Raw genomic sequence first — 23,245 nt, forward strand, 5'->3', positions numbered from 1 at the left:
TTGGTGCGAATCAAGCAGGGGGATGAGTGGAAAACCGCATTTAATACGCCCGAGGGCCACTTTGAGTATTTAGTGATGCCTTTTGGTCTTTCTAATGCTCCGTCAGTTTTCCAGTCCTTTATGCATGATATTTTTCGCGATTATTTGGATAAATTTATGATTGTGTATCTGGATGATATTCTGATTTTTTCGGATGACTGGGACTCTCATGTCCAGCAAGTCAGGAGGGTTTTTCAGGTTTTGCGGTCTAATTCTTTGTGTGTGAAGGGTTCTAAGTGTGTTTTTGGGGTACAGAGGATTTCCTTTTTGGGATATATTTTTTCCCCCTCTTCCATTGAAATGGATCCTGTCAAGGTTCAAGCTATTTGTGATTGGACGCAGCCCTCTTCTCTTAAGAGTCTTCAGAAATTTTTGGGCTTTGCTAACTTTTATCGTCGATTTATTGCTGGTTTTTCGGATATTGCTAAGCCATTGACCGATTTGACTAAGAAGGGTGCTGATGTTGCTGATTGGTCCCCTGATGCTGTGGAGGCCTTTCGGGAGCTTAAGCGCCGTTTTTCCTCTGCCCCTGTGTTGCGTCAGCCTGATGTTGCTCTACCTTTTCAGGTTGAGGTCGACGCTTCTGAGATCGGAGCTGGGGCAGTGTTGTCGCAGAAAAGTTCTGACTGCTCCGTGATGAGGCCTTGTGCCTTCTTTTCCCGTAAATTTTCGCCCGCTGAGCGGAATTATGATGTTGGGAATCGGGAGCTTTTGGCCATGAAGTGGGCTTTTGAAGAGTGGCGCCATTGGCTTGAGGGGGCCAGACATCAGGTGGTGGTATTGACTGACCACAAAAATTTGATTTATCTTGAGACCGCCAGGCGCCTGAATCCTAGACAGGCGCGCTGGTCATTATTTTTCTCTCGGTTTAATTTTGTGGTGTCATACCTACCGGGTTCTAAGAATGTTAAGGCGGATGCCCTTTCTAGGAGTTTTGAGCCTGACTCGCCTGGTAACTCTGAGCCCACAGGTATCCTTAAGGATGGAGTGGTATTGTCAGCCGTTTCTCCAGACCTGCGGCGGGCCTTGCAGGAGTTTCAGGCGGAGAGACCTGATCGTTGCCCACCTGATAAACTGTTTGTTCCTGATGATTGGACCAGTAGAGTCATCTCTGAGGTTCATTCTTCTGCGTTGGCAGGTCATCCTGGCATTTTTGGTACCAGGGATTTGGTGGCAAGGTCCTTCTGGTGGCCTTCCCTGTCACGAGATGTGCGAGGCTTTGTGCAGTCTTGTGACGTTTGTGCTCGGGCCAAGCCTTGTTGTTCTCGGGCTAGTGGATTATTGTTGCCCTTGCCTATTCCTAAGAGGCCTTGGACGCACATCTCGATGGATTTTATTTCAGATCTGCCTGTTTCTCAGAAGATGTCTGTCATCTGGGTGGTGTGTGACCGTTTTTCTAAGATGGTCCATTTGGTTCCTCTGCCCAAGTTACCTTCTTCTTCCGAGTTGGTTCCTCTGTTTTTTCAAAATGTTGTTCGTTTGCATGGTATTCCTGAGAATATCGTTTCTGACAGAGGGACCCAATTCGTGTCTAGATTTTGGCGGGCATTCTGTGCTAGGATGGGCATAGATTTATCTTTTTCGTCCGCTTTCCATCCTCAGACGAATGGCCAGACCGAGCGGATTAATCAGACCCTGGAGACATATCTGAGGTGTTTTGTGTCTGCTGACCAGGATGATTGGGTTGCTTTTTTGCCATTGGCGGAGTTCGCTCTCAATAATCGGGCCAGCTCTGCCACTTTGGTGTCCCCGTTTTTCTGTAATTCGGGGTTTCATCCTCGATTTTCCTCTGGTCAGGTGGAATCTTCGGATTGTCCTGGAGTGGATGCTGTGGTGGAGAGATTGCATCAGATCTGGGGGCAGGTGGTGGACAATTTGAGGTTGTCCCAGGAGAAGACTCAGCTTTTTGCCAACCGCCACCGTCGTGTTGGTCCTCGGCTTTCTGTTGGGGATTTGGTGTGGTTGTCTTCTCGTTTTGTCCCTATGAGGGTCTCTTCTCCTAAGTTTAAGCCTCGGTTTATCGGCCCGTATAAGATATTGGAGATTCTTAACCCTGTTTCCTTCCGTTTGGACCTCCCTGCATCCTTTTCTATTCATAACGTTTTTCATCGGTCATTATTGCGCAGGTATGAGGTACCGGTTGTGCCTTCCGTTGAGCCTCCTGCTCCGGTGTTGGTTGAGGGTGAGTTGGAGTACGTTGTGGAGAAAATCTTGGACTCTCGTGTTTCCAGACGGAGACTCCAGTATCTGGTCAAGTGGAAGGGATACGGCCAGGAGGATAATTCTTGGGTGAATGCATCTGATGTTCATGCCTCCGATCTGGTTCGTGCCTTTCATAGGGCCCATCTTGATCGCCCTGGTGGTTCTGGTGAGGGTTCGGTGCCCCCTCCTTGAGGGGGGGGTACTGTTGTGAATTTGGATTCTGGGCTCCCCCGGTGGCTACTGGTGGAATTGAACTGGTGTCTTCATCTTCTCTGTTCACCTGTTCCCATCAAGATGTGGGAGTCGCTATATAACCTTGCTGCTCTGTTAGTTGCTTGCCGGTCAACAATGTTATCAGAAGCCTCTCTGTGCTTGTTCCTGCTCCTAGACAACTACTAGATAAGTTGGACTCTTGTCCATGTTTGTTTTTGCATTTTGTTCCAGTTCACAGCTGTAGTTTCGTTACTGTGTCTGGAAAGCTCTTGTGAACGGGAATTGCCACTCTGGTGTTATGAGTTAATGCCAGAGTTTTAAAGTAATTTCTGGATGGTGTTTTTTGATAGGGTTTTCAGCTGACCATGAAAGTGTCCTTTCTGTCTTCTGCTATGTAGTAAGTGGACCTCAAATTTGCTAAACCTATTTTCATACTACGTTTGTTATTTCATCTCAACTCACCGCCAATACATGTGGGGGGCCTCTGTCTCCTTTCGGGGTATTTCTCTAGAGGTGAGCTAGGACTAATATTTTCCTCTGCTAGCTTTATTTAGTCCTCCGGCTGGGCTGGGCATCTAGAATCAACGTAGGCATGCTACCCGGCCACTGCTAGTTGTGCGTTAGGTTTAGTTCATGGTCAGCTCAGTTCCCATCTTCCAAGAGCTAGTTCCTATATATGCTTATGCTATGTTCTCTTGCCATTGAGATCATGACAGAGTGGTGTGACCGGAAGCCTGATTGTAAGCGGTTGAAGAGGGAGCAGGAAGATAGATGGGAGGACAGTTCAAGATGGACGTGTTGTTCCAGTAGTTTTGAGGCATAAGGGAGAAGTGATATAGGGCGATAGCTAGATACAGAGGATGGGTCAAGAGAGGGCTTTTTGAGGATAGGTGTGATTGAGGCATGTTTAAAGCTTGAGGGGAAAACATCAGTTGTTAGTGATAGGTTGAAGAGATGGGTTAGAGTTGGGATGAAGACTGTGGCGAGGTTTGGGATGAAGTGGGAAGGGATCGGGTCAAGTGCACAGGTGGTGAGATGCGATCTTGAGAGTAGAGTGGAGAGTCGATCTTCTGTAATGGTGGAGAAGTTGGTTTTGGAGGTAGAGGGCTGGGTAGTTGGGAGGAAGGGCTCTGGGGGTTGTCGACTAAAACTGTCTCTGATGTTCTCAATCTTCTGCTTGAAAAATGAGGCAAAGTCTTCAGCTGAGATGAGTGGGGAGGGAGGAGGTACTGGGGAGGGAGAAGAGAGTTGAAGGTGTAGAATAACTGTTTAGGGTTGTGAGACAGGGAGAATATGAGAGATGAGAAGTAGGTTTGTTTTGCTGTGGCGAGTGTGGTCTTGAAAGTAGTGAGGGACTGTTTGAATGCGATGAAGTGCTCGTTGGAGTGGGATCTTTTCCATCTCCGCTCAGCAGCCCTGGAAGCTAGCCTCAGTTCTTTGCTCAGGCTGGTGTGCCAGGGCTGTGTGTTGATTTTGCGAGCTTTGGTATGTGTGAGAGGGGCAAGAGATTCCAAAGCTGCAGCTATTGTGGTGTTATATAGAGCGGCAGCACCATCCGCATTGTGTAGGGAACTTATGTCTGTGAGAGGGAGGAGGGATTCAGAGAGTGAGTGTAGATCAAGGTGTTTAAGATTTCTGCGAGGGTGTGCAAGTTTGTGGGGTGGGTATTGTAGACAAGGAGTGGAGAGGTAAGAGAATGTGAGTAGATTGTGGTCAAAAAGAGGAAGAGGTGAGTTAGAGAGGTTAGATAGGGAGCAGAGGCGGGTGAAGATGAGGTTTAGTGTGTTACCATCTTTGTGAGTGGCTGCAGAAGACCATTAAGTGAGGCCGAAGGAGGAAGTGAGAGATAGAAGTTTAGTGGCAGCTGAGAGGGAAGTGTCAATGGGGATGTTGAAGTCGCCCATGATGATAGTGGGGATGTCTGCAGAAAGGAAATGAAGTAGCCAGGTGGTGAAGTGGTCAAAGAAGGTGGTGGCTGGCCCTGGGGGGCGGTAAATGACAGCCAGTTGGAGGTTGGAAGGGGAGTAGATGCTGGGATTGGGGTGAAGGAGCAGTTATCTGACAGGAGAAAACCAACTCCTCCACCATGCTTGCTGCTGGGGCGGGGTGTGTGAGAAAGGTGGAAGCCACCATACGAGAGTGCAGCAGGAGAGGCTGTGTCAGAAGGGGTGAGCAAGGTTTCATTGATGGCGAGGAAGGAAAGTTTGTGAGTAATAAAAAGATCATAGATGTAAGAAAGCTTGTTGCAGACAGAGCGAGCATTCCACAGAGCTCCTGTTAGTGGGACTGGAGAAGCAGGGGCCGGGCGAATGGGTATAAGGTTAGAGAGGTTACGGAAATTTGTGATGTTCACACAGTGGCCATTTAACAGACAAAACCGAAGATAGAAACAAAATGAGCATATGCCCTGCTGTAAGTAAGTATCTAGCATTAGTACATATAAATAACACCGGGTACTTAGTGAATACTGTTTTTGATCAAAAAAAGTATAAAATCCATCCCACTGCAACAAGGTGTACCCAAATCAGGACAGTCCAATCCTCTTGTATTAAAACCTCACCTTGTGTCAGACGACCGCAATATGGATGGGGGCAGAGCAGGAAGTGGGGGCTGATTGTTTAGACACCGGGCCATGGGAAGCTATATAGATAGCTGTTTGTACAAAGTACAAAAAAAACTACAGCAAAACCAAAGAAATGAGCCGGAGCATAAGTTGGTATATATGCACATTCACACTGTGACCATTTAACTGGCAAATCCTAAGATAGAAAACATTTATCAATCCCACATGTGAAGACTCCAGGGCTAATCAATCCAGATAATCCCATTACCATTACTAGCCAATGTGAATTCACCTTTAGGCTATGTTCACATGTCCAGTAATCAGCTGTTAGAAGTGATTCAGAAGCAGTCCGTTGACAAAAAAATTCTAGCAGACACAACTTTTTTTCTCCGCCTGATAAAAATTGATTTTCACTGGATCCGCTTTTTTTTTTTTTACCATTGAAGTTTATGGAAAAGGGATCTGTTAACCCCTTCCTGACATTTGACGTACTATCCCGTCGAGGTGGGGTGGGCCCCCATTATTCCCATAAATACATTTCTTTATCTAAATAAAAAAAAACAAACAATAAAAGTACACATATTTAGTATCGCCGCGTCCGTAACGACCCAACCTATAAAACTGCCCCACTAGTTAACCCCTTCAGTAAACACCGTAAGAAAAAAAAAAAAAACGAGGCAAAAATCAACGCTTTATTACCATACCGCCGAACAAAAAGTGGAATAACACGCGATCAAAAAGACGGATATAAATAACCATGGTACCGCTGAAAACGTCATCTTGTCCCGCAAAAAACGAGCCACCAAACAGCATCATCAGCAAAAAAAAAAAAAAGTTATAGTCCTGAGAATAAAGCGATACCAAAATAATTATTTTTTCTATAAAATAGCTTTTATCGTATAAAAGCGCCAAAACATAAAAAAATGATATAAATGAGGTATCGCTGTAATCGTACTGACCCGAAGAATAAAACTGCTTTATCAATTTTATCAAACGCAGAACGTATAAACGCCTCTCCCAAAAGAAATTCATGAATAGCTAGTTTTTGGTCATTCTGCCTCACAAAAATCGGAATAATAAGTGATCAAAAATGGTCACGTGTCCGAAAATGTTACCAATAAAAACGTCAACTCGTCCCGCAAAAAACAAGACCTCACATGACTCTGTGGACCAAAATGTGGTAAAATTATAGGTCTCAAAATGTGGAGACGCAAAAACTTTTTTGCTATAAAAAGCGTCTTTTATTGTGTGACAGCTGCTAATCATAAAAATCCGATATAAAAAACGCTATAAAAGTAAATCAAACCCCCCTTCATCACCCCCTTAGTTAGGGAAAAATAATAAAATTAAAAAAATGTATTTATTTCCATTTTCCCATTAGGGTTAGGGTTAGGGTTAGGGCTAGGGTTAGGGTTTGGGCTAAAGTTAGGGTTAGGGCTAGGGTTAGGGTTGGAGGTAAAGTTAGGGTTAGGGTTTGGATTACATTTACGGTTGGGATTAGGGTTGGGATTAGAATTATGGGTGTGTCAGGGTTAGGGGTGTGGTTAGGGTTAACGTTGGGATTAGGGTTAGGGGTGTGTTTGGGTTAGGGTTTCAGGTAGAATTGGGGAGTTTCCACTGTTCAGGCACATCAGGGGCTCTCCAAACGCGACATGGCGTCCGATCTCAATTCCAGCCAATTCTGCGTTGAAAAAGTAAAACAGTGCTCCTTCCCTTCCGAGCTCTCCCGTGCGTCCAAAAAGGGGTTTACCCCAACATAAGGGTTATCAGCGTACTCGGGACAAATTGAACAACAACTTTTGGGGTCCAAGTTCTCTTGTTATCCTTGGGAAAATAAAAATTTGGGGGGCTAAAAATCATTTTTGTGGGAAAAAAAATATGTTTTATTTTCACGGCTCTGCATTGTAAACTGTAGTGAAACACTTGGGGGGTTCAAAGTTCTCACAACACATCTAGATAAGTTCCTTGGGGGGTCTAGTTTCCAATATGGGGTCACTTGTGTGGGGTTTGAACTGTTTGGGTACATCAGGGGCTCTGCAAATGCAACGTGACGCCTGCAGACCAATCCATTTAAGTCTGCATTCCAAATGGCGCTCCTTCCCTTCCGAGCTCTGTCATGCGCCCAAACAGTGGTTCCCCCCCACATAGGGGGTATCAGCGTACTCAGGACAAATTGATCAACAACTTTTGGGGTCCAATTTATTCTGTAACCCTTGTAAAAATACAAAGCTGGGGGCTAAAAAATCATTTTTGTGAAAAAAAAAAGAATTTTTATTTTCACGGCTTTGCATTATAAACTGTAGTGAAACACTTGGGGGTTCAAAGTTCTCACAACACATCTAGATAAGTTCCTTGGGAGGTCTAGTTTCCAATATGGGGTCACTTGTGGGTGGTTTGTACTGTTTGGGTACATCAGGGGCTCTGCAAATGCAACGTGACGCCTGCAGACCAATCCATTTAAGTCTGCATTCCAAATGGTGCTCCTTCCCTTCCGAGCTCTGTCATGCGCCCAAACAGTGGTTCCCCCCCATATATGGGGTATCAGCGTACTCAGGACAAATTGGACAACAACTTTTGGGGTCCAGTTTATTCTGTTACCCTTGTAAAAATACAAAAGCTGGGGGCTAAAAAATCATTTTTGTGAAAAAAAAAAAGAATTTTTATTTTCAGGGCTCTGCGTTATAATCTGTAGTGAAACACTTGGGGGTTCAAAGCTCTCAAAACACATCTAGATAAGTTCCTTAGGGGTCTAATTTCCAAAATGGTGTCACTTGTGGGGGGTTTCAATGTTTAGGCACATCAGGGGCTCTCCAAACGCAACATGGCGTCCCATCTCAATTCCAGTCAATTTTGCATTGAAAAGTCAAATGGCGCTCCTTTCCTTCCGAGCTCTGCCAAACAGTGGTTTACCCCCACATATGGGGTATCAGTGTACTCAGGACAAATTGTACAACAACTTTGGGGGTCCATTTTCTCTTGTTACCATTGGTAAAATAAAACAAATTGGAGCTGAAATAAATTTTGTGTGAAAAAAAATTAAATGTTCATTTTTATTTAAACATTCCAAAAATTCCTGTGAAACACCTGAAGGGTTAATAAACTTCTTGAATGTGGTTTTGAGCACCTTGAGGGGTGCAGTTTTTAGAATGGTGTCACACTTGGGTATTTTCTATCATATAGACCCCTCAAAATGACTTCAAATGAGATGTGGTCCCTAAAAAAAAATGGTGTTGTAAAAATGAGAAATTTCTGGTCAAATTTTAACCCTTGTAACTCCCTAACAAAAAAAAATTTTGGTTCCAAAATTGTGCTGATGTAGACATGTGGGAAATGTTACTTATTAAGTATTTTGCGTGACATATGTCTGTGATTTAAGGGCATAAAAATTCAAAGTTGGAAAATTGCGAAATTTTCAAAATTTTCGCCAAATTTCCATTTTTTTCACAAATAAACGCAAGTTATATCGAATAAATTTTACCACTAACATGAAGTACAATATGTCACGAGAAAACAATGTCAGAATCACCAAGATCCGTTGAACCGTTCCAGAGTTATAACCTCATAAAGGGACAGTGGTCAGAATTGTAAAAATTGGCTCGGTCATTAACGTGCAAACCACCCTTGGGGGTGAAGGGGTTAAGTAGTCATGCGTTTTTCTCCCATTTGAAAAGGATCCATTTTTTGGTTACCGGAGGTAAAATAATAATTTAGCATATACTACTGGACATGAAAAGTTACAAGTAATCAGCAATTTGAAACTGGTCCAGTGACAAAAAACGGTCCTTATGAAATGGGAGAAAAATGGATGACTTGGTTAAAAATCAAGTCCAGTTGAAATCAGCTTTTGCGATCAAAAAAGTTGTGTTTGCTCAAATTTTTTGGAAACAGATTACTGCTGGATTCATTCTAACTGATGATTACTGGACATGTGAACATAGCCTTAGATGTGATTTACAACTGTACTACTGTACACATGCAGAGCTAATGGCAATCTTATGAAAAATCACATTGTAAATCCTAGACAATCTAGTTGAGAAGTCCTTAAAACATTACTATCATAAGAACCAGATAAAGCAGACTACCGCCTGTGTCACTGCTGTCACATGGAACCACGGGCGCTCCACAGCTGTCACTCTTGTTAAAAATTCACCAACGTTATCATGAAAGCAAAGTGGGTGGACAAAAAAGAAGTCACTTAAACAAACTAAACTTGACCCTCACCTCGGTGAGAGATGAGCAGAACTTATCTGGCAGATGACTTAACGCTTTATTTCTGCCATTAACTCTTTCCCTATGAGGACAGAGAAATCAGAGGGCATTCTCCACGACCTTCTATGGTACATCTGTTATCAACATTTACACCAAAAAACTTTCAAAAAGCAGATTACATGACCCATCTTACCATAAAATGTATATCTACCAAAAATCCTAACATGTGTAAGGGTAATACATGGTATACACTCCTACCTACTGTCACTCAGCAGATGGTAAGCCCGTGAGCGCAGGGACCAGTCTGCCAGTTTGATTTTTTACTCTTTTCACGTTTACAGCACCACAGAATTAATGGTGCTTTAAAAATAAAATAATAGTAATGTTAAAACTATGAAGATCATCAAGAGGTATTTATCCATCCAGATCAAGAAGCAGAGAAGGGCTAAAAAGCCACATGATGACCATGAAGATCTATGGCCACAAGTCCCCAATAGAGAGAACATGTGCCTTGTCTTTGCCCGTTTTACCCATATTTGCATTGGTTTTACCCAGTGAAATGGTGCGTTAATCCAATCAGAAAAAGAAGGCGTCTTATTTCTTTCCTTGAGAACTGATCTTACTGTGAGATTAATTTGTTTGCGCCACTATAACAAAACTTCATATGGGAAAAATAAATATGGCAAATGCTACATGTGATAATATAGAGCATATACTAAAGACATTTGGAGGATTATTCAGAAGAAAATGGGGTTTTGATTAGTGATGAGCGAACATACTCGAGATTTCCAGAGCATGCTCGGGGGTCCTATGAGTATTTTTTAGTGCTCGGAGATTTATTTTTTCTTGCCGCAGCTGAATGATTTACATCTGTTAGTCTACGTTCACATTTGCGGTCTGCGCCGCAGCGTCGGGCGCCGCAGCGTCGCCGCATGCGTCATGCACCCCTATATTTAACATGGGGGCGCATGGACATGCGTTGCACTTGCGTTTTGCGACGCATGCATCACTGCAGCGCATGCGTCCGGGCGCAGAGGACGCAGCAAGTTGCATTTTTGCTGCGTCCAAAATCAACCAAAAAAAGGACGCATGCGTCGCAAAACGCAGCGTTTTGCATGCGTTTTGCTGCGTTTTTGTTTGCGTTGTGCGTTGCGTCGCCGACGCTGTGGCGCACAATGCAAATGTGAACATAGCCTTAGCCAGCATAAGTACATGTGGGGGTTGCCTGGTTGCTAGGGAATCCCCACATGTAATCAAGCTGGGTAAGAGATGTAAACCATCCAGCTGAGGCGAAGAAAACTAAATCTCCGAGCACTAAAAAATACTGAGAGGACACCTGAGCATGCTCGGGAAATCTCGAGTAACGAGTATATTCGCTCATCACTATTCTTGATGCACTTATCAGCTCTGTGACATCCACATAATTATTATTTGGAAAATATTGTTAAATAGTAATTGAATATGGCGTACAATGATGGACATGTCTGGAGACGTTTTTGTTGAGACTCAATTTATGTATATGCTGCAATTATTTAGGGAAAAAAAAGAACTAAAAACTGTGCTTCACTGACAATAATGCAAGAGCTTTACTATGGTTTTAGAATGAGTTACTGTATATATAGTATTCTGCATAGGACAGATAATAGATATGAAATAGATAGAACGAAAGAAAGAAAAAAGATATGAGATAGAGAGAGATAGATAGATAGATAGATAGATAGATAGATAGATAGATAGATAGATAGATAGATAGATAGATAATAGATAGATAGAAAAAAAAAGCAGCACAAAAATCAAAAGGATGCAAAAACCTTCCAGGTATGTACCAAACCTTTACAATAGAACAAGAAAAATGAAGGCAGCACACCAATAATTGAAAAAAACTGTTCAGTTTATTGGCCCATGTGCGACATTTCGGTCCCAAGTGTGGACCTTTCTCAAGCTAGATAGATAATAGATAGGGAGATAGATAGATGATAGATAGATATAGATAGATATATATAGATATAGATAGATAGATGATAGATATAGAGATAGAAAGATAGATATATAGATAGAAAGATAGATAAAGATATAGATAATAGATAGATAGATAGATAGAAAGATAGATAGATAGGTACAGATACTGTAGATAGATAGATAGATAGATAGATAGATAGATAGATAGATTGATTGATTGATAGATAGAATGATAGATAAATAAATAGAAAGACAGATAAAGAGATAGATAGATGATAGATAGATAGATAGATAGATAGATAGATAGATAGATAGGTAGAGATAGATAGATAGATAGATAGATAGATAGATAGATAGATAGATAGATGATAGATAGATAGATAGATAGATAGATAGATAGATAGATAGATAGATAGATAGATGGATAGATAGATATAGAGATAGAATGATAGATAAATAGATAGAAAGACAGATAAAGAGATAGATAGATGATAGATAGATAGGTAGATAGATAGATAGATAGATAGATGATAGGTAGATAGATAGATAGATAGATAGATGGATAGATAGATAGATGATAGATAGATAGATGTAATGCTGCGATGTTCAGTATACAGATACATGCAGACATAGTACAATGTGCTCCTATCACCGATGACCTTTACAAGCGCTATATAATGAAACAGATCACACGCAGACAAGACTCATAGGAGTATTATATGTTATGTTTCACCCAGAGAATATCTGACTAATAATAACCACAATAATAATTTTTACATGATAGATTAGTACATTTAAATCATGAATGTTTTTCTCATGCTACACATTTTCTAGCAATACATGAAATAAATTAAAATATTTCCTCCATTGCCCTCAATGCCAGTCAGCTGCTACAGCCTCTTCATTAGGCTAAAACATTGCAAAATGAATAAATTGTTAACAAATGTTTAATTTTTTCATTACAATAATTGTAAAAAAAAGTAAACATTTGATGAAATTGCCAAGAAACTAAAATGTCATATTCAATTATTCAATAGAAAATGTGTATTTGTCCTGTGTATGTCTGAGGCTAGCAGACATCAGCTAATACTCACCAATAAAGGCTATGCTGATGAGCTGGCACAAGCCTGCTCTGAGCAGGAGATGAGCGCGCAGTGTGCTGAGATCCTCCGCTCCGCACACAATCAGCCATGTGCAGCAGCATCACTCGCTCTCACACATAATGACTGGAGGAAAAAGAGTCGGAGTCCGAGCGCTCTCCAATGGGAGCTTCCCAGGGATTTGTGACCAATACTACGCTGCCGTGAGAGTTATTTAAAATATTCTAGTTACGTATCATCGAGCAAATCATTTTCTCCAATTACTGTCTGATTAGGTAAGAATCTGACTTACTTATTACCCTGAAAATGAAAAAATATCACAGTTCTGCTATCCAGAGAGCTATTTCTGCTGATCAATATTAGGCCACTTTAAAAAAAAAAACTTCAGACCAATTTTCATCAGTGTTTAGTTAGCATGTCTTTTATTAGTGATTTTCTCATTTCCTCATTTAAAAAAAATGAAGAAAAAAAAATAAAAAAGTTCATTCTATTTCTTCCAATGTTAAAGACAGACAGCACACAGATTGCACATGGATGGGATTAGTGATTTTCACTGACCAACAAAAGTGTATTTTCTCTCATTCTAGAGAATCACACTCTGATCAGTTTAATCACAGTGTGATCATAGTGTGCTACTATTCTCTCCGATGATGAGGAGAAGAGAAGAAAAAAAAATTATCGATCTTCTCGAATCTGTTAATCTGTGGAAATCAAACTGCACTCGGATGTCATCCGAGTGCAGTCTGATATTTTCCATGGACTCCTTGATTTGTATGGCCGAGTGCGATCAGAATATCGTATCAAACTCGAATATCCTTTGTTTTTTTTCCATGGATCGACACAGTCCAAAGAAAAGATCGGACATGTGCACAATCCCATAGCATAACATTGGTCCAAGTGCGATCTGATGTTTTGTCGGACTGATATTTCGATTATCTGCTCGAGCCCTAAGGCTATGTGCACACGTTCAGGATTTTTCACGTTTTTTTTCGCGATAAAAACGTGAAAAAAAACGCTTACATATGCCTCCCATTATTTTCAGTGTATTCTGTATATCTTGTGCAAATGTTGCGTTTTTTTTCCGTGAAAAAAACGCATCGCAGAAAAAAAAGCAGCATGTTCATTCTTTGTGCGGAATCGCGGGGATTCCGCACACATAAGAATGCATTGATCCGCTTACTTTCCGCATGTGGCTATGCCCACCATGCAGGAAGTAAGCGAATCGTGCAGATGGTACCCAGGGTGGAGGAGAGGAGACTCTCCTCCAGGCCCTGGGCACCATATTTTGTTAAAAAAAAAAGAATTAAAATAAAAAATATTGATATACTCTCCTCCTGATGGCCCCGGAGTTCTCCCGCCACTCAGTGGTGCACGCGGCGGCATCCGGTCCCTGGGCTGCTATGCGTGCAGGACCTGCAATGACGTCATGGTCACATGACCGTGACGTCATGAAGGTCCTTCGCGCATAGCATCCTTGGGACCGGAAGCCGCCACATGCACCGCCGAGAAGATCGGGACGTCGGATGGTCAGAATAACAATTTTTTATTTTTTTTAATTATTTTTAACACTATCTTTTTACTATTGATGCTGCATAGGCAGCATCAATAGTAAAAAGTTGGTCACACTTGTCAAACACTATGTTTGACAAGTGTGACCAACCTGTCAATCTGTTTTCCAAGCGATGCTACAGATTGCTTGGAAAACGCTAGCATTCTGCAAGCTAATTCCGCTTGCAAAATGCTATAAAAAGCGGGAAAAATGGGAAAAAAACGGGAAAAAAATAACGCGAAAAGAAGCATGCGGATTTCTTGCAGAAAATGTCCGGTTTTCTTCAGGAAATTTCTGCAAGAAATCCTGACGTGTGCACATACCCTAATAGCAACAGATCAGTGTGGTCTCTAGAAAAAAGATTTAGTTACTGTTCGAAGCAAAGTTAGGAAATGTTTTATTGCTGCATGGCGAAACCATCTTATTAACCATTATCTTATGTAATTTACTACTATTACTGGAATTGTTTCTTTAATTGATGTTTACTCTTAAACACCATTTTGTTTTATTTAAAAGGGGCCAGAAAGAGAAGAAGAGAACTGTTTGAGGACTTGAGAACCAAAATTGTTGAACAAAATCTACAATCTGAAGGTTACAGGTACATCTTCAGAGATCTTGATGTTCCTTTGTCCATGGTGCGCAACATAAACAAGAAGTTTACAATCCATTGCACTGTAGCTAATCTCCCTAGACGTGGACGGCAGGGAACAATTGATGAAAGGTTGCAATGCAGGATAGTGATGATGGTGGATAAGCAGCCCAAATCAAGTTCCAAAGACGTCCAAGCTGTCCTGCAGGCTCAGTGTGCATCAGTGTCAGCGCAAACTATCCATCAAGATTTGAATTAAATAAAATGCTATAGCTAAAGACCCCGGAGGACCTCACTGCTGACACAGAGACATAAAAAAGCTAGATTGGTGTGTATCAAAATGTACTTCAGTATGCCAAAATCCTTCTGGGAAAGCATCTTGTGGAGAGATGAGACCAATATAGAGCTTTTTGGTAAAGCTCATCATTCTACTGTTTACCGAAAATGGAATGAGGCCTACAAATAAAAGAACACAGTACCTACAGTCAATACGGTGGAGGTTCAAAGATGTTTTGGGGTTGTTTTGCTGCCTCTTGCATTGGGTGCCTTGATTGTGTGCAAGGCATCATGAAATCTGAAGATTACCAAAGGATTCTGGGTCGCAATGTAGTGCCCAGTGTAAGAAAGCTGGGTTTGCATCCTAGGTCACGGGTCTTCCAGCAGGACAATGACCCTAAACATACTTCAAGAAGCACCCAGAAATGGATAGAAACAAAGCACTGAAGAGTTCGGAAGTGGCCAGCAATGAGTCTAAATCCCATTGAGCACCTGTGGAGAAATCTTAAAATTGCTGTTGGGAGAAGGTGCCTTCACAAATGAGAGACCTGGAGCAGTTTGCAAAAGAAGAGAGGTCCAAAATTCCAGGTGAGAGGTGTATGAAGCTTGTGGATGGTTATAGGCAGGGCCGTATTTGCCACTAGGCACTCGAGGGCACGTGCCTAGGGCGGGGACGATGCGGGGGGCGGCACCTGAGCAAGTGAGCAAGGTTTTGTTTGTTTTTTTTTCACCTCCCGACCGCCCCAACCCCCGAACGCCCCCCCCCTGGCCCAGCCTCCCACCCACCCTCCGACCGCCGCCCCCCCGCCTCCCTCCGCCCTCCTTGAAGACGATACTCACCCTGCTCCAGCGATGCCTGGTCTCAGCTTCTGTAGCGCGTCCTGAGTGAGCGGTCACGTGGTACCGCTCATTAAGGCTCATGAATATGCGCATATTCATGAGCCTTAATGAGCGGTATCACGTGACCGCTCACGCAGGAAGAAGGTGCTGCGAGCCTGCGCCTGTGCGCCGGGAGTCGGGACAGAGCCGGAGGGATGTCGGCGCGCCCGCTCGGTGTGAGACAGCTGACAGGTGAGTATGAGGGACAGGGGGGATGAAGGAGGACGTAAGCCGCCCGCGCCATGGGAGAAGGAGCGGGGAGCGGAGAGCGGAGGGGGGTGGTGGAGTGATCAGCCATGCATGGGGGGGAGGGTGGAGTAATGAGCCATGCATAGGGGGGAATATGAGTCATGCATACAAGAGGTGGGGGGTTATGAGCCATGCATACAGGGTGGCGGGGGGGTGGATATGAGCCATGCATACAGGAGGTGGGGGGGAATTATGAGCCATGCATAGGGGGATATGAGCCATGCATACAGGGGGGGGGTGGAGAGATGAGCCATGCATAGGGGGGAATATGAGTCATGCATACAAGAGGTGGGGGGATATGAGCCATGTATACAGGAGGGCTGGGGGGGTGGATATGAGCCATGCATACAGGGGGGGAATTATGAGCCATGCATACAGGAGGTGGGGGGGAATTATGAGCCATGCATAGGGGGATATGAGCCATGCATACAGGGGGGGGGGAATTATGAGCCATGTATATGCGGGGGGATATGAGCCATGCATATGGGATGGGAGGAAGATGAGCTATGCATACAAGATGGGAGGGGGGCATTATACACTATTGAGCATCATATGGGGTCATTATACAGTATTGAACATCATGTGGGGTCATTATACAGTATGGAGCATCATGTGTGGCCATTATACAGTATGGAGCATCATGTGTGGCCATTATACAGTATGGAGCACTGTGTGGCCATTATACAGTATGGAGCATCATGTGTGGCCATTATACAGTATTGAGCATCATGTGGGGCCATTATACAGTATTGAACATCATGTGGGGTCATTATACAGTATGGAGCACTGTGTGGCCATTATACAGTATGGAGCATCATGTGTGGCCATTATACATTATGGAGCATCATGTGTGGTCATTATACAGTATGGAGCACTGTGTGGCCATTATACAGTATGGAGCATCATGTGTGGCCATTATACAGTATTGAGCATCATGTGGGGCCATTATACAGTATTGAACATCATGTGGGGTCATTATACGGTATGGAGCACTGTGTGGCCATTATACAGTATGGAGCATCATTTGTGGCCATTATACAGTATGGAGCATCATGTGTGGTCATTATACAGTATGGAGCACTATGTGGTCATTATACAGTATGGAACATCATGTGCGGTCATTATACAGTATTGAGCATCATGTGGGGCCATTATACAGTATTGAACATCATGTGGGGTCATTATACAGTATGGAGCATCATGTGTGGCCATTATATGGTATGGAGCATCATGTGTGGTCATTATACAGTATGGAGCACTGTGTGGTCATTATACAGAATGGAGCATCATGTGCGGTCATTATACAGTATTGAGCATCATGTGGGGCAATTATACAGTATTGAACATCATGTGGGGTCATTATACAGTATGGAGCATCATGTGTGGCCATTAGACAATATGGAGCACTGTGTGGCCATTATACAGTATGGAGCATCATGTGTGGCCATTATAAATTATGGAGCATCGTGTGTGGCCATTATACAGTATTGAGCATCATGTGTGGCAATTATACAGTATTGAGCATCATGTAGGGCCATTATACAGTATTGAGCATCATGTGGGGTAATTATACAGTATGGAGCATCATGTGTGGCCATTATACAGTATGGAGCATTGTGTGGCCATATTTTTTTGGTTATAATTATTGTATATGAAACAGTGTGATCAGCAGTGCCAAATGGGTGTGGTTGGGACTTGGATATGGGTGTGACTAGTTGTGAAATGGGTGTGGTCAGAGGCGTGGCCTAAAATTTGCCGCGTAGTGCGCCGCAACCTTTAGACCTCTTTCCCTTCAAGAGTTGGGAGGTATGGTACCGCATTTACCAGATCACAGCAAGTGCCACAAATCCCATAGGGAATGAATGAATGAAGCCAAACGCAGTGTTGCCGTAAGTGATCTGTTACGCGGCAGATGCGAAAAAACTGCCTGATCTGCTGCAAAAGGCTATTTTCACAACAGCAATTCTTGCCAAAGTCACTGGCGATAGTGTCATACTCACCAATGGGGGAGGCAGCACTAAAAGTGCCTAGGGCAGCAGAAACTCTAAATACGGCCCTGGTTATAGGAAGCAATTAATCGCAGCTATTTATTCCAAATTGTGTGCAAACAAATATTAAGATGATGGTGCCAACAATTTTGTCTGGCCCCTTTTTTGGGGTTTTGTTTTCCCGTTTTCTCTGCTTTTTTTTGGGTTGTTCGAATACACACAAAGGAAATAAACGTGTGTATAAGAAAACGTGTAATTGCAATAATTTTCTGGGAGAAATACTTTGATTTCTGGATCATTATCGAGGTTGCCAATACTTTTGGCCATGACTGTATAAACTGATGATAATCCTTCGAAGCATGCACCTGAATGCTTAAAGGAACTCTATCACCACATTTGACCTATTTTATAGACAGCTGAGGAGAGTCCGCCCTGTGTGTCTGATATCAGATGCCTTGTTGCTGAGAAATCATCAGTTATTACTTTATATAAATGACCTCTTCCATGCTGTGGGGGGAGGGCGCCTGGAGATATCTCTGCCTCCGCACTTCATTGTCCTATGTATCACCCCCCACAGCGTCACTATGTCCCTGTGATGTCGGGTGCTCGTCGGAAATCCCGCACCTGCACATTTCATCTCCTAACATTCCTCTTCAGTGTTTCATTCTACCATGGGCATAGGCTTCACGTTCCTACTGCACAGGTACCGGTGAGTCACTGGTACTTCCGCTCCCAGCGTTCTCCTGCCCGCAGAAACCTTGCACTACACATGTACCAGTGAGCAGGTCATTTACACAAAGTGATAAAAGATCATTTATCAACAACAAGGCGTCTGATATCAGACACACAGGGAGGACTCTCCTCAGCTGTCTATAACCTGTATGCCCATATTAATGGATTAGATAGGTCAGATGTGGTGACAGATCCCCTTTAATCCTATGTAGCCAAATTGCAGAACTTACTTGATAGCGCGCATAGTATAATCATTTAGACAGATCAGGGACACAATCAGCGCTCTAACCCACCTGACATCTCTCTAGCCGATGTCTCCGGTGACCTCATCAAGCTCAGACGGACGCGGCACTGGCTACATGTCTGATAACCATAGTAAGACAGAACACTACTTCTAGGAGAAACCGTGCACATCTCTATGACAGACATCGATTTATGATGAACATTTGCTGCTGGGTTTTCCACCGATTACAGCTGATCATTGATGGTGACAGAAGCCGCAAACGTGATTAGTTTATTATCAGGGGGCCGTTCTAACAAGAAGGACAAAGTAGACCACTCACTTAAAGCACGTCCATAAATTTATATGGATCTAGTATTGTGCATATATATTTTTCAAATGTAGTCATTTGTGATTGGAAACGGTCACCAGTCTTGCTGACAGACACACCTCTAACAACTTAAGTTTTTCCGACATCACTTTATTGTAGAGTATCTAAACTAAAGATCATCGACCCAATGTACTATTTCCTTTATAGCCGGGCAGTATTCCCGGCATAGCCAGTTTCCAGTAGCACCCTGGGAGAGGTGGTAACAAATATAAAGTTGCATTCATGATTTTTCGTAACCACTGCAGCCAATCACTGTCCTCAGTGATGATGCTTGCATTCCTGACACGTGAGGAGAGGCCAACGATTGGCTTCAGAGGTCACGTGAATGCCGTACATCATGTCATTATTGTGGATCAATAAGGACCACTGGTAACTGGCGAGAAATGGTTAATATCATTTTTACCATTTTACACCATTTTCTCCTTTTTCTTAAAATCCTAGACATCCCATTTAAAAAAAAAATGTAATTTGAAAATTAAAAAGGAGGGTTCCAAGATAGAAAAACAATTTAAATTCTTACTAAAACTATACCAATTGGCTAGTACAGACGAATAATTCAAACATAAAAGATTACAGATCAGCTACATTTTTTTACATGATCAGTTGTCGAGGGCAATGCCACCCGCTGACGTAGAGTCAGTGATAGTTGCAACATGGAATCTGGGCAAGAAATCACCGACTATAAACAACAAAATTTACGTAATATTGCGAATGGTTACGTGTCTATCGCCTGCCAAAAATGAAGAAGATAAACCATTATGCAATGAATGGCTGACATGTGGCACTTACAAAATAAATCCAATTTATATAAATGATGAATATTATGCACTTCTTGTATACAATGTAAGCACCATCGTTATAAGGCGTTTTCATGTCTTTAGCTTTTCCTACTTGAATTGCTTCTACTTGTGTGAGGATATCCGAAGGGTACATTCACATGTTGCTCTTGCCACCAATCAGTGGTCCCATCGTGGCTTGAGTGTCCTCCGCCAGTAGGCATGTATGCCCAAAAAGTATGCCCAACAGAGCACACGTTGACTCTGTCAGCACCAATATAGTCAATTGCCCCGTCGGCGCATAAGCCCCAAAAAAATCCCATTTTTCAGAGGGGGTTTGGACGTAAGCCCGAGGAGACCACTGAACGTGGGCAAGGACGCAATGTGAAAGGAGCCTTAGTACCCACAAAGTAATGTGCGTGTGAGGGGAGGGGAAGTATATCATCAGCAGAGTCATGAGATGCAGATGATTACATTGATTCCTAGAATTTTGGTTTGGCTATAGAGAAAGGAAGTGGGAATAGATACTGGGCAATTCTCCCAGGAGAGTAAACAAATGAATGGAGAAACATACCATGTTCCCCTGACATTAGGGTCAAAATTAATAAGCTTTTACATGGTCAATGTGGTTTCAGTTTCTCAACAATTTATAGTACAAGCAAATACTAACAATTTTGCAATATACATACTATATAGGGAAATATGCTTCTTTCTCCACTTGTGAATTATTATCTCAATTTATTATCTCAATTTATTATCACAGTTTTAAGCGTGCCCTAAAAACTCACTTGTTCAGACTGGCCTACCGCCTCAACGCATTAACCTAACTATCCCTGTGTGGCCTATTAACCCCTTCACCCCCAAGGGTGGTTTGCACGTTATGGACCGGGCCAATTTTTACAATTCTGACCACTGTCCCTTTATGAGGTTATAACTCTGGAACGCTTCAACGGATCCTCGTGATTCTGACATTGTTTTCTCGTGACATATTGTACTTCATGATAGTGGTAAAAGTTCTTTGATATTACCTGCGTTTATTTGTGAAAAAAATGGAAATTTGGTGAAAATTTTGAAAATTTCGCAATTTTCCAAATTTTAATTTTTATGCAATTAAATCACAGTGATATGTCACACAAAATACTTAATAAGTAACATTTCCCACATGTCTACTTTACATCAGCATCATTTTGGAACCAAAATTTTTTTTTGTTAGGGAGTTATAAGGGTTAAAAGTTGACCAGCAATTTCTCATTTTTACACCACCATTTTTTTTTTAGGGACCACATCTCATTTGAAGTCATTTTGAGGGGTCTATATGATAGAAAATACCCAAGTGTGACACCATTCTAAAAACTGCACCCCTCAAGGTGCTCAAAACCACATTCAAAAAGTTTATTAACCCTTCAGGTGTTTCACAGGAATTTTTGGAATGTTTAAATAAAAATGAACATTTAACTTTTTTTCACACAAAATTTAATTCAGCTCCAATTTGTTTTATTTTACCAAGGGTAACAGGAGAAAATGGACCCCAAAAGATGTTATACAATTTGTCCTGAGTACGCCAATACCCCATATGTGGGGGTAAACCACTGTTTGGGCGCATGACAGAGCTCGGAAGCGAAGGAGCGCCATTTGACTTTTCAATGCAAAATTGACTGGAATTGAGATGGGACGCCATGTTGCGTTTGGAGAGCCACTGATGTGCCTAAACATTGAAACCCCCCACAAGTGACACCATTTTGGAAAGTAGACCCCCTAAGGAACTTATCTAGAGGTGTGGTGAGCACTTTGACCCACCAAGTGCTTCACAGAAGTTTATAATGCAGAACCATAAAAATAAAAAATCATATTTTTTCACAAAAATGATCTTTTCGCCCCCAATTTTTTATTTTCCCAAGGGTAAGAGAAGAAATTGGACCCCAAAAGTTGTTGCACAATTTGTCCTGAGTACGCTGATACCCCACATGTGGGGGTAAACCACTGTTTGGGCGCATGGGAGAGCTCGGAAGGGAAGGAGCGCCGTTTGACTTTTCACTGCAAAATTGACAGGAATTGAGATGGGATGCCATGTTGCGTTTGGAGAGCCACTGATGTGCCTAAACATTAAAAACCCCCACAAGTGACACCATTTTGGAAAGTAGACCACCTAAGGAACTTATCTAGATGTGTGGTGAGCACTTTGACCCACCAAGTGCTTCACAGGAGTTTATAATGCAGGACCGTAAAAATAAAAAATCATATTTTTTCACAAAAATGATCTTTTCGCCCCCAATTTTTTATTTTCCCAAGGGTAAGAGAAGAAATTGGACCACAAAAGTTGTTGTGCAATTTGTCCTGAGTACGCTGATACCCCATATGTGGGGGTAAACCACTGTTTGGGCGCATGGGAGAGCTCGGAAGGGAAGGAGCGCCGTTTGACTTTTCACTGCAAAATTGACAGGAATTGAGATGGGACGCCATGTTGCGTTTGGAGAGCCACTGATGTGCCTAAACATTGAAACCCCCCACAAGTGACACCATTTTGGAAAGTAGACCCCCTAAGGAACTTATCTAGAGGTGTGGTGAGCACTTTGACCCACCGAGTGCTTCACAGAAGTTTATAATGCAGAGCCGTAAAAATAAAACAAAAATTTTTTCCCACAAAAATTATATTTTAGCCCCCAGTTTTGTATTTTCCCGAGGGTAACAGGAGAAATTGGACCCCAAAAGTTGTTGTCCAATTTGTCCTGAGTACGCTGATACCCCATATGTGGGGGGGAACCACCGTTTGGGCGCATGGGAGGGCTCGGAAGGGATGGAGCGCCATTTGGAATGCAGACTTAGATGGAATGGTCTGCAGGCGTCACATTGCGTTTGCATAGCCCCTAATGTACCTAAACAGTAAAAAAAAAAACACAAGTGACACCATTTTGGAAAGTAGACCCCCTAAGGAACTCATCTAGATGTGTTGTGAGAGATTTTAACCCCTAAGTGTTTCACTACAGTTTATAACGCAGAGCCGTGCAAATAAAATTTTTTTTTTTTTCCACAAAAATTATTTTTTAGCCCCCAGTTTTGTATTTTTCCAAGGGTAACAGGAGAAATTAGACCCTATATATTGTTGTCCAATTTGTCCTGAGTACGCTGATACCTGACATCTGGGGGGGAACCACTGTTTGAGCGCATGGCAGAGCTCGGAAGGGAAGGAGCATCATTTGCAATGCAGACTTAGATGGATTGGTCTGCAGGCGTCACATTGCGTTTGCAGAGCCCCTAATGTACCTAAACAGTAGAAACCCCCCACAAGTGACCCAATATTGGAAACTAGACCC

The 23,245-nt window shown here is 42.5% G+C and overlaps 1 protein-coding gene across 7 annotated transcripts in view; it reads right to left on the minus strand.

Moving 5' to 3' along the window:
- The window catches only part of SLC7A2 (solute carrier family 7 member 2), a 177,127-nt gene that overhangs the window by 95,839 nt on the left and 58,043 nt on the right, over positions 1-23,245 (minus strand). The window contains exon 1 of one of the 7 annotated variants that reach the window (XM_077279682.1): positions 12,280-12,409. The exons of 4 other annotated variants lie outside the window; for them this stretch is intronic. The gene's annotated coding sequence lies outside the window, so the exon portion shown is untranslated. Of the gene's footprint in view, positions 1-9,484; positions 9,504-12,279; positions 12,410-23,245 lie in introns of those variants that run through there. 2 more of the 7 variants (XM_077279677.1, XM_077279679.1) reach the window with 2 other exon arrangements.

This window comes from Ranitomeya variabilis, chromosome 1, assembly GCF_051348905.1.
Source record: "Ranitomeya variabilis isolate aRanVar5 chromosome 1, aRanVar5.hap1, whole genome shotgun sequence".
Lineage (NCBI taxonomy): Eukaryota > Metazoa > Chordata > Amphibia > Anura > Dendrobatidae > Ranitomeya > Ranitomeya variabilis.